The sequence below is a fragment of the Phoenix dactylifera genome, chromosome 18, assembly GCF_051530095.1.
Source record: "Phoenix dactylifera cultivar Ajwa chromosome 18, Ajwa_hap1_PhDact_Kaust_v1.1, whole genome shotgun sequence".
Lineage (NCBI taxonomy): Eukaryota > Viridiplantae > Streptophyta > Magnoliopsida > Arecales > Arecaceae > Phoenix > Phoenix dactylifera.
The window spans coordinates 5,295,366-5,308,184 of NC_143207.1; the positions used below are offsets into that span (position 1 = coordinate 5,295,366).

General features: G+C 41.2%; 1 non-coding gene across 1 annotated transcript; it reads right to left on the reverse strand.

The window, feature by feature from the left end:
* Nucleotides 1–1,841: 1,841 nt before the first annotated feature.
* LOC120108075 (small nucleolar RNA R71) lies at nucleotides 1,842–1,950 on the reverse strand. Its single transcript, XR_005509586.1, has one exon. It is a non-coding gene; the product is annotated as a small nucleolar RNA R71 (small nucleolar RNA).
* Nucleotides 1,951–12,819: the final 10,869 nt, after the last annotated feature.

The following is a 12,819-nucleotide window of genomic DNA, read 5'->3' on the forward strand; positions in this document are numbered from 1 at the left end:
TCAACTGAAAATTACATCTACAAATTACGCTAATAATCTATAGATCGTTCCCTGTGGAATCGACCTCGGACTCCCGAGTTATATTACTTGTGCGATTCTCCTGCACTTGGGAGAACAGTTTTACTTTTGCACCAAGTTTTTGGCGCCGTTGCCGGGGAACGGCTGAGTTATTAGTATAATTTTAGATTTAATTTTTACCTTAGTAGTTAGTATTTTTCTTTTGAAAAAAAAAAAAAATTGCGTCTTTACTACTATTTTTAATTCCCCGCACAGTTTACATCAAACTCTGATATCATAGAAATTAGCCGTCTGATTTGACTCAAATTTGGTCAGCTAGTGCAGGATACATAGTTGAATAATCTGAACGGTCTGATTGACATTCTGAGACTTTTAAGACCATTAGATTAATATAAAATCTTGCTGATTTCTGTCTTGAATTTTCTGCATTTATTTTTTTAGAATCAGAATTTTATTGTTATCATATCACATTAACCCTTGTTGCTAATTGAAAATTTAAGAAAAAAACTTTAAGAAAAGAACAAGGGTGATTATTCAAAAATAAAAAAAAAAAGAAAAAAAAAACCTAAAATTTCAAATTTCAAATTTCAAATTTCAGAATTCAAATTTCAAATTTCAGACTTCAACTCATAAAAAAAAAAAAAAAAAAATTAATTTGCTTGATCACCTATTCAATGAAATTTAATGTCATGCCATAAAACATTAAAAAAAAAAAAAATCTCTTGATTGTTGCATATAGTATAAGGCATCTGCATAAAATATTTTAAGGGCAGAACCCATTTAAAAAGATAAGGTCGGAATTTCATCACTCGTCCTTAGCCCAAAAATCGCCCCAGTGCATAAATTTCCCAAGCTTAACTAAAATCAACTAGACGTTGGCCCCTAAGGACATTCGAGCTCAATAGGACGAAGACCACTGAAAGTTGCACCAATTTCGCTCTGTGGCTTAGTTGATGTCTAGGCAAGCTTTGTCCCTATAAGGGAGACAGTTCATCTGTTCGAGGCAAGTGGATTTTAAGTGGGACCTTTGCGAACGCATCGTGACCCCTCCACTTACCTGGGAGCTTACCTGGTCAACTAGGTTCATTAGACCGGATTGGAGGCTTAGGTGTCCTCTTCAAACCAGTTAGGAGCTGTCTAGAAATTTAAGAAAAACATTAGAAATTGAGGTGTAATGTTTCGTTGCATGATTGATTGTGAATAGAATTTTTGTTTTAGGATGTCGTTTTAGGGTATCTTTAGTTGGTACTTATATTTATTTTTTTATTTAAAAAAAAAAAAAAAAGAGAGGGAAATATTTTGCATGCTAAAGTGGAATAGGGACGACACCGGTCGATTAAGTCGTACAACTTTAGATCATCCCTTAGGACATACTTCTAAAATTCCTTCGCAATATCTCACACCTTGTGAGATGGCTGATCTAAATGAAGATGCTGGGAGTCACCACAATCGAGAACGAGAACCCCATGTTATGACTCTAAGACAATACCTACAACCGGCTAGGACTAGTCAGCCTTCATGCATAATTTTTCCTGATAATGTAGGTCATTTTGACATCAAACCAGGGGTAATCCAATTGCTGCCCAAGTTTCATGGGTTAGAGTCCGAGAGTCCGTATCTTCATTTAAAGGATTTTGAAGAATTGAGCATTACATTTAGAGTGCCAAATGTCACCGAGGATGTCCTCAAGTTGACATTGTTCCCTTTCTCTCTAAAGGATAAGGCCAAAACATGGCTAAACTCTTTGCGACCTAGATCAATAAGAAATTGGCAAGATATGCAGAGAGAATTTTTAAAGAAGTTCTTCCCCACACAAAGGACCAACTTTTTGAAAAGACATATCAGCAATTTCCAACAAAAAGATAATGAAACATTTTATGAATGTTGGGAAAGATTTAAAGACCTTCTTCTCTCATGCCCTCATCACGGATTCGAAACTTGGAGAACCATTAGCTTCTTTTATGAAGGTTTATCTCCACAGTTGAAACAGTTTGTAGAGACCATGTGCAATGGTAGATTTTTAGAAAAACACCCTGATGAGGCGTGGGAATATTTGGATTCCCTTGCTGAGACTGCCCAACTTTGGGATAACGGGGATAGAAACACCAAGTCTTTACCTAAGCCTACTAACTCTGTACAGGGAGGCCTTTACAACCTCAGAACTGAGGATGATCTTCATGCTAAAATGGCAGCCCTCACTAGGAAGGTAGAAGAAATTGAGCTTAGGAAGGTTGAGCCTGTCAAGACTATAGAGCTTAGAAACGAATGTTGTGGTATCTGCGATATGTCGGGTCATACTACTACAGATTGTCCCACCATACCAGCATTCAAAGAAGTCTTGCACGATCAAGCAAATGCTATGAACTCCTACCAAAAGCCTTATAACGATCCATACTCGAATACCTATAATCCTGGTTGGAAGAATCACCCAAATTTTAGGTGGAGAAACGATCATCCTCAACAGTCACACCATTCAGCTCCTCCACCTACACATCCTACTTATGCACCATCACCTTCTCAAAAGCCAAATATTGAGGATACCTTGCAATCCATACAAACTTTTCTACAAGGTCAAGCTAATATCAATGCTCAAAATACTCGAAATTTTGAAGACATAAGGAACCAATTGTCAATGTTGACTACCGTCCTAAGTACCCAAGAGAAGGGTAAGCTTCCAGCTCAACCCCAACCTAACCCACAAGTGCACGGTAGTAATAATACGGATCTTTCTAGTTCGCATACAGAACATGCAAAGAGTATCATGACTTTGCGTAATGGAAAAGTCATTGATCATACCGTCCCATTAAAACCGCAGGCCACTTCTAATTCTGATGCTCCTAAAGTTGATGAAAGGGACAAAGAAGAAATTGAGGTTCCAACTTCTACCGAGAAAGTTGAATGCCCTTTTCCTCCACCTTTTCCACAACGATTAAAGCCGTTGCAAAAGCTCGAACCTAATTCTGAAATTCTTGAGTTTTTTAAGCAAGTAAAAATCAACATACCTCTTCTTGATGCAATCAAACAAGTACCTTCATATGCCAAATTTTTGAAGGACTTGTGTACTGTCAAGCGTAGATTAAATGTTAAGAAGAAGGCATTCTTAACTGAAAATGTTAGTGCTATTTTGCAGCACAACATTCTCCCTAAGTATAAAGATCCAGGTTGCCCAACCATCTCATGCATCATAGGCGACTTTAGGATAGAGCGAGCATTGTTAGATTTAGGAGCGAGTGTGAATTTGTTGCCATATTCTGTATATGAGCAACTTGGTTTAGGTGAGTTGAAGCCAACCTCCGTCACTTTGCAATTAGCTGACAGATCAGTTAAAATTCCAAGAGGGATTATCGAGGATGTATTAGTCCAAGTAGACAAGTTCTACTTTCCTGTAGATTTTATTGTATTGGACACACATCCGGCTTCGAACTCACAATCTCAGATTCCGGTCATTTTAGGACGTCCATTCCTTGCGACTTCTAATGCATTAATTAATTGTAGGAATGGCGTCATGAAGCTTTCTTTTGGTAATATGACCTTAGAACTGAACATTTTTAATGTGTGCAAACAACCCAATGATTCTGAAGAGAGTAAGGAGGTTGATTGGGTTGAAACCATCGCAGAAGAATATTTGTTAGCTAAAGCAATTAACGACCCATCCAATGATAGCTTAATTGATTGGTGTCCTAATGGAACCGATGACGATGATTTGTCAGTCACACCTATTGTGGATAATCTGGATATCAAGATGGTCAATGGGTGGAGACCAAAAGAAGGAGAATTTGAGAGATTGTTGCCTCGAGAGGTAAAAATAATTCCATCCCATGAGCAAGCACCCAAGCTCGAATTGAAACCCTTACCAAAGGAACTTAAGTATGCATTTCTTGGACCCGAGGATACTTTTCCTGTAATCATCTCGTCTGGACTTGATCATACCCAAGAAAGAAAATTAATTGATGTTTTAAAGAATCATAAAGGAGCCTTAGGATGGTCTATTGCCGACTTGAAGGGAATTAGCCCCTTAATTTGCACGCACCGGATATATTTGGAGGACAATGCCAAAACCACAAGGCAAATGCAACGAAGGTTAAATCCTACGATGAGAGATGTGGTTAAGGCAGAAGTCCTCAAGTTGCTTGATGTGGGTATTATTTACCCAATTTCCGATAGCAAGTGGGTAAGCCCTACTCAAGTCGTTCCTAAGAAATCGGGTTTGACGGTAGTAGAAAATGAACAAGGTGAACTAGTTCCAACTCGTGTCCCGACGAGTTGGCGCATGTGTGTTGACTACCGAAAGCTTAATTTGGTCACACGAAAGGATCACTTTCCTCTACCCTTCCTAGACCAAGTATTGGAGAGAGTTGCAGGGCATGCTTTCTATTGTTTTCTTGATGGCTATTCGGGATATTATCAAATTGAAATTTCACCAGAAGATCAAGAGAAGACCACCTTCACTTGTCCTTTTGGCACATTTGCTTTCCGACGAATGCCATTTGGGTTGTGTAATGCACCCGCAACATTTCAAAGATGCATGCTCAGCATTTTTGAAGACATGAACGAAAAATTTTTGGAAGTGTTCATGGATGACTTCTCCATTTTTGGTGACTCATTTGATGATTGCTTGTCACATTTACAAGCAGTCTTAGCTCGATGTATAGAAAAGAATTTGATATTGAATTGGGAGAAATGCCACTTCATGGTGCCAAAAGGAATTGTCTTAGGACATATTGTTTCATCGAAGGGCATGGAAGTAGATAGAGCTAAGACTGATTTAATTGCTAAGCTACCTGCACCCAAGACAGTTAGAGATGTCAGATCATTTTTGGGTCATGCCGGATTCTATAGGAGGTTCATTAAGGACTTTAGTGTCATAGCTCGACCATTATGTAACCTCCTATCCCTTGATACACCGTTCAATTGGACTGAAACCTGTCAGGAGGCATTCGAAAAGTTGAAGTCTATGCTTAGCACTGCACCCATCGTGCGACCACCCGATTGGTCATTACCTTTCGAGATTATGTGCGACGCTAGCGACTATGCAATAGGAGCTGTCCTAGGACAACGCAAGGATAATAAGCCATATGTCATTTACTATGCAAGCAAAACCTTAAACGATGCTCAAATGAATTACACCACCACCGAAAAGGAATTGCTTGCAGTAGTATTTGCCTTAGATAAATTTCGCTCTTATATCCTTGGTGCTCCTATTGTTATCTTCACGGACCATGCGGCACTAAAATATTTGTTGGATAAGAAAGAGGCCAAACCACGCTTAATACGATGGATACTTCTACTCCAAGAATTTGACATCACTATCAAAGATAAAAAAGGAGTAGAGAATGTGGTTGCTGACCATTTATCACGATTAGTTTTTCATGATTCAGTGCCACAGTTTTCCATCAAGGACTCATTCCCTGAAGAGCAGTTGTTTGCACTTTCTAGTATACCATGGTATGCAGATATTGTAAATTTTCTTGTTACAAGCCGGATGCCGGAGCATTGGGGGTCGAAAGATAGAAAAATTTTCTTGCGCGAAGTAAAAAATTATTACTATGACGATCCCTATTTATTTAAATATTGCAACGATCAAATCCTTAGACGATGCATACCGGATCATGATATACAAAGCGTACTTTCTTTCTGCCACACTGATGCTTGCGGTGGACACTTTGCCTCTAAGAAAACTGTTGCAAAGGTCTTGCAATGTGGTTTCTATTGGCCTACTATGTTCAAAGATGCCCACGAGTTCTGCAGAACATGTGATCCATGTCAACGTATTGGAAGTCTAACTCGTAGGCAAATGATGCCTCTTCAACCCATTACTATTATCGAAATTTTCGATTGTTGGGGCATCGATTTTATGGGGCCATTCCCACCATCTTTTGGATATGAGTACATTTTAGTTGGGGTCGAGTATGTGTCCAAATGGATAGAAGCTGTCGCTTGTAGGACCAATGATCACAAACCTGTCCTGAAGTTTTTAAAAGAAAATATTTTTTCACGATTTGGGATGCCTAAGGTTATAATCAGTGATGGTGGAAAACACTTTTGTAATAAGCCTTTTGAGACATTATTAAAAAAGTATGGTGTCACCCACAGAGTTGCTACCCCATATCACCCGCAAACTAGTGGCCAAGTAGAATTAGCCAATAGGGAAATCAAGCGTATTTTAGAGAAAACGGTGAATCCATCACGAAAAGATTGGTCCTTAAAACTATCAGATGCATTATGGGCTTACCGTACTGCATACAAAACCATTCTTGGCATGTCTCCCTACCGGCTAGTCTACGGAAAAGCGTGTCATCTGCCTGTAGAAATAGAACATAAATCGTATTGGGCAATTAGAAAATTGAATTTTGATTTACAAGATGCCGGTCTAGCTAGAAAATTACAATTGAACGAGCTTAACGAGATTCGCAGAGATGCTTATGATAATGCTAAGATTTGTAAAGAACGAATGAAGATCTTACATGATAAATCAATTTTGAAAAAAACTTTTGAACCTTTGCAAAAAGTACTTTTATACGACTCCCGCTTACATCTGTTTCCTGGTAAGTTACGATCAAGGTGGACAGGTCCTTTCATTGTAAAAACTGTTTTTCCACATGGGGCGATAGAGATTGAGAATCCACGGGATGGTAGAATTTTTAAGGTAAATGGACACAGGTTAAAACCTTTTCTTGAGAATTTTTCAGATGAAGAGGACTCCTTTTTCTTAGGGGAGCCTTCTTATGACTAAAGCATGATGGCAAAGGTATGTATATATTATTTAGAATTAAATTTTCTTTTATTTCTATTTTTCTTCTTATTTTGTAGGTCTTATTTTCTAGATATCAACAGCTCAAGGTATTCCTCTTCTCTCCAATATTATTTTCTCTACTGTCTCTCATATATAGTTTTCTTAATCTATTACATTGAGGACAATGCAATGTCTAAGTTGGGGGGAGGAAAATATTTTGCAAAAAAAAAAAAAAAAAAAAAAAAAAATTGCATTCTTTTCTAAGCAAATGCACATGTATTTTCTTATTGAGTTTGTGCAACTATTACGGCAAGGAACACATGCATATTATGATTGATCAGAGACCTATTATTAGATCCCCGCACATGTACTTAATGATTATAGGAAGGCCTCAGGAGTTCATATTTGTTTAATGCATTTTTATTAAGCCGTATCTGTAAAAGAAGTACGAGTATCCTTGTCCGTACTATAAGGTTCATGATTTGGTTTTCACATAAAGATAGAGGTTGAATACCCTGGCTAGATCACCTAAGTGCCTTATGTTCCGACCTTGGTTGACCTATAGTCACAATGCAGTCACGTTATATGGTTCAGTTTACCTCCTCTTTTTATTTAAAAAAAAAAATTTAAAATAAATAAATAAATAAATGAGGAGATGACAAGTCTAACCTCGTGGCGTAGTCTGGTTCGAGTAATTAAGCCCGAGGGGTGTTTCACCTAATGCCTTGAGCCAACTGGATCAGGAGTCATTGGCCGAAAACTCGCTACATGGACCTTGCTAGAGCCTAAGGGGGTTGGACTATTGTAATCACCATTGGTAAAAAAAAAAAAAAAAAAAAAAAAAAAAAAAAAAGAAGAAAAAAAGCATGAATAGGGTTGGTCGGGCTGAACCCAGTGACATGTGGTAATGGCTGGTTTGACTCCATTGTATTGGACCTTTGTGTACTTTGGATATTTAGTTGGGATTGATAGCTCCTTCTTTTTATACGAACCATTCTTGACAATTTTAGACAACATGAGATATTCCGAAAATTTGATGGATCAGGCCCTAATAAACTGTAGTAAACACTTGTGAACTCGAGTAGTACACCTAAAATTCAAACGGTACCATGTTGTGGTGGAGGTATTAGTACTCTGAAAAAGTCATACTATTTTATGCACACTACACTTTCATATTTTCCCTTGCTTTGATAGTTGCCATGCTTGAAAATATATATTAATTACATGGGTATTGCTTTCATATCATTCATGATGTTTGTGGGTAACATCTTTGAAAATCCTCACGAGACAACACTCGTCCACTAGGGTAACCTAGGGGTTTAACGGCTTGTTGCACGTGCTAAGTGCAATCGTGATGCCCTACGAAAGTGGGTACATATCTTAGTTTTATGTCTTTAGCTTTAATAAAAAGTCAAAGAATTGACCAACATTTTTTTGTACTCTCATGTTATTATTTACTCTAAATTGCTAGAGACTAGCAATAAGCTAGTTGGGGGGTATGATGAGAGCACAAAAGTGCGTTATACACGTTGCTTAAATCAATTTTATTGCTAACAAATAATGATAAAAAGGCTGCATTAATTTTATATTTTATTTGGCATCGTAAATCAGAGTTTAAATATGCATTTGGTTGACTTCAAGCCTGATTACACTGGAATAGAATTGAACCTGGTCGAGCACACTTGCATCCGAGGGACACATGGCAGCACAAGATGGATCCACTAAGGGTCTAATTTCATTATCCGGGAGGATCCAAAAGCCCGCAACGGATCTGTGATTTGATCTCCCGCAACCCCTCATCCAGATCCCGCGATCAAAGCCCTCATCTTCCGCCCGTTTAAGGCGCTTCCCAGCTTCCTCCTTCCGCTTGCGCCCGAGTCCGAGCGTCCCAGTCATCCCGTCCGCTCAATCCGCCTCCTCCAGCGATGCAACATTTCCATCTCCAGCTCCCGGATCAAGCAACGTCACCTCCCAGTGCGGCATCTCCTCCGGTTTATCTCACATCCGAGCCCAACGTCCGCTTCCGCCCGTACCAAGCTCTCAGCATCCCGTTCTTCCGCTTCATCTCCCAGCCAATTAACAGCCGGAACTCGCGTCCGAGCATCCCACGGTCCAAGCCAATCCCAGCCCCAGCGTCCGCCTCCTCCATTCACGCGTCCAGCTCTCAGCGTGATTCTCCCGTGTTCATGATCCCAGCGTCTGTGGCGATCCTCCATCGTGTCTATTCTCAGCAACCGTCCGTGCGATCACCGCCTCCTCCACAGCGTCCGCGGCTTCATTTCTCCATCATCCCAGCCGTGATCTGCGCCTCCTTCCTTCCGCATCCAAGGAATCACGCAGCCAGCTTCCTTCCCGCAATCAGCTACCTCCCGAGATCCCGCAGCTCCGGCGATCTATAAGAAGGGGAGGCGGAGGAAGAACAGGGGCGCTGATTGACGAAAACGGAGGAGCCGGCCCCCTTGGTTTCAAACGAAAAAAAAAAGAGAAAGGAAACAGGGGATGCCCTGTTTCCGAAAATAAAAAGAAGAAAAAAAATAGAGAGTGAGTAAGGGAGGGATGTCGATGTTTTTAATGGAAGGCTAAAGTCCTTTTGGCAAAGGGTGATGGATGAATCCTTGTCATGTTGCTTTCATCAAGTAAACTCTAATCTTTTATTCTAATTGTTTTATATCTATTGGTATGTTTTGAATTCTTGAATATTTATTTATTTGATAGATCTTTTATGGTTTATATATATATTGATGCATGAATTGTTTCGATTTTTGATTTATCGTAGACGTAACCGGCACGATAAATACTTAGATGTTGAATTCATGTTTTCAGATTGTATACTCCATGATTAGAACTACTCTATCTTATTAATCTTTAATCAAGAATCACCGAGTTTATTTATTGAAAGAAATATTGTTAAGGAGGATTCCGGATCCCTAGCCTTCTCTATATTCTTGAACTTTGTTTAATTATCTATTAATCCTCTGCTTTTAAATTTTGAAAATCAACTGAAAATTACATCTACAAATTACGCTAATAATCTATAGATCGTTCCCTGTGGAATCGACCTCGGACTCCCGAGTTATATTACTTGTGCGATTCTCCTGCACTTGGGAGAACAGTTTTACTTTTGCACCACTCCAAGCCTGGGCAGCTCATGAAGCGACTCACAACTCCCACTGCTTGAGCAATGTCTGGTCTCGTACACACCATAGCGTACATCAAGCTCCCCACTGCCGATGCATACGGGATTTTTGACATATTGAGCTCCTCCACCCGCGTCTTCGGACTTTGCCCTTTTGAGAGCTTAAAATGGGCACCCAGCGGTGTGCCAACAGGTTTGGCACCCTCCATGCAGAATCTTCTGAGTACTCGGCTGATGTACTCCGCCTGAGATAGTCTGAGGATATGTTTAGACCTATCTCTACTGATCCGCATCCCAAGGATCTGTTTTGCTGCTCCTAGATCCTTCATTGCAAATTTTCTTGACAGCTTCAGCTTCAATTTTGCAATCTCATGCATGCTAGCTCCTGCAACTAACATGTCATCAACATACAATAGCAAGATAATGTAAGATGTACCGAAGTTCCGGAAGTAGCAACAGTGATCCTTCTGACATCTCCTGTATCCTATCTCAAGCATGTAACTATCGAACTTGAGATACCATTGTCTGGGTGCCTGTTTCAAACCATAGAGGCTTTTCTTTAGTTTGCAGACTAAGTCATCCGTGCCAGCTGCAATGTATCCCTCCGGCTGCTGCATATATATCTCCTCATCGAGATCTCCGTGGAGAAAGGCCGTCTTCACATCAAGCTGCTCTAAGTGAAGATCCTCTACTGCCACCATGCTCAGCACCGCTCGAATAGTACTCATCTTGACTACAGGAGAAAAGATCTCTGTGAAGTCGATACCTGCTCTCTGCTGAAATTCTTTTACAACCAGCCTGGCCTTGTATCGCTTCTTCCCGCCTTGCTCTTCCTTCAGCCTGTAAACCCATTTGTTTGACAGTACTTTCTTCCCCTTGGGCAGATCCACCAAATCCCACGTTTGATTCTGCTCCAATGACTTCATCTCATCATCCATGGCCAACTCCCACTCCTTCCTGGTATCAACCTCCAATGCCTCCGTGAAGCATTCAGGTTCGCCATTATCTGTGAGCAGCAAATAACTAAGAGTCCCATCATACCTTTGAGGAGGCTTCCCATGAGTACTACGAGTGGACCTTCTTAGTTGTGGAGGGGGTGCCAATGCTTCAGGTTCTTGCTCTGACTGAGTCTTCTGACCAGAATTTGTAGACTCCTCTTCAGGATCCACAAAACACGGCTCAACAGGTTTTGTTTCTGATTCAGTGCTCTGCTGCATTTTCTCATTGAATACCACATCATTACTACGAATGATCTTCTTGTGTTCGGGATCCCAAAGCCGGTACCCAAACTGTTGACCTCCGTATCCAACGAAAATACACTTCTTTGATTTGGCGTCTAGTTTGCTTCTTTGACTGGAATCAACATGGACATAACTGGTACAACCGAATATTCGTAAGTGCGCCAAATCAATCTTCTTCGCTGTCCATGCTTCCTCAGGAATCCCAAATTCAAGTTTCTTTGATGGCCCTCTGTTGATCAAGTAGGCAGCAGTGTTAACTGCTTCCGCCCAAAACTGCTGTGGCAATCCAGCATGTATCCTCATACTCCTGGCACGCTCATTAATTATTTTGTTCATCCTTTCAGCAACTCCATTTTGTTGTGGTGTTCCTGGAACTGTCCTTTGCCTGACGATCCCAGCATCTGCACAGTAGTCCTCAAACTCCCTGCTACAATACTCACCACCGTTGTCCGATCTCAGGCATTTCAACCTCTTTCCTGTCTCGAGTTCTACCATCACCTGCCATCTCCTGAAGACCCCAAATACCTCTGACTTGTGCTTCAAGAAGAACACCCAAAGCTTCCTGGTAGCATCATCAATAAAAGTAATATAGTACTGAGATCCACCAATGGAAGAAACTGGTGCAGGCCCCCACACGTCCGTGTGCACGAGATCTAGCTTTTCTTGCTTCCGAGGTTTACCTTCTTTGTTGAATGAAACACGCTTCTGCTTTCCGAGAACACAATCCTCACAGAAGTCCATCTCAACACTCCTGAGACCCTGCAGCTTTTCCAACTGGTGCATCACCTCCAGTCCCTGATAACTCATGTGCCCAAGTCTACAATGCCATAACTTGGTGTCCACATCTGCTGCAACAACTCCAATAGAGTTCTCCGTGCCGTTGGTGACATAAAGTGTCCCAACCTTCTTGCCACTAGCCACCGTCAACGAACCTCTGGATATCTTCCACTGATCAGCTGTGAAAGTAGCCTTGTACCCCTGGCTCGCCAACTGTCCAACAGAAATCAGATTTCTCTGCAGTTGAGGTACGTGCCGTACGTCCTCAAGCTCAAGTGAAGATCCAGAAACCAACTTCACTTCCGCGCTTCCCCTTCCTTGTATGGTGCAAGGCTCTCCATCCCCTAGGTAGACTTTGCCAAAGTTTCCCTTCTCATATCCTTCAAGAAGCTTCCGTTGGGATGTAGCATGGAAAGACGCGCCCGAGTCTATCACCCAAGACTCGTCACAGGTAGACAAAGATAGAACAAGGGCATCCATATCACCGTCTTCAGCAAGATTTGCCAGATCCTTGCTGACTCCTTCGGTGTGGTCGCCTTGCTTCCCTTTAGGAGATTTGCAATCCCTCCTAAAGTGCCCCATCTTCCCGCAGTTCCAGCACTTCGCTCCCTTGTTCTGAGGTGCTCGAGACCTGCTGGATCTCGACTTCGAGTCGCTTCGAAATCGACCGTCCTTCTTTTGTCTTCCCCGGTCAGAAGTGTTTAGTGCACTTCCAGACGACTCCGTAGCTCCAGAAGATTTCCTTCTTGCTTCTTCACTCAGAAGCACTCCCACAACGTCATCAAAAATCAATTTCTCCGTTGCCGAAGAGTTGCTCACCGCCATCACCAGGCCCTCCCAGCTATCAGGCAATCCGGAGAGGATTAGCAATGCCCGAATCTCATCGTCAAAACTAATCTCCACTGACTCCAACT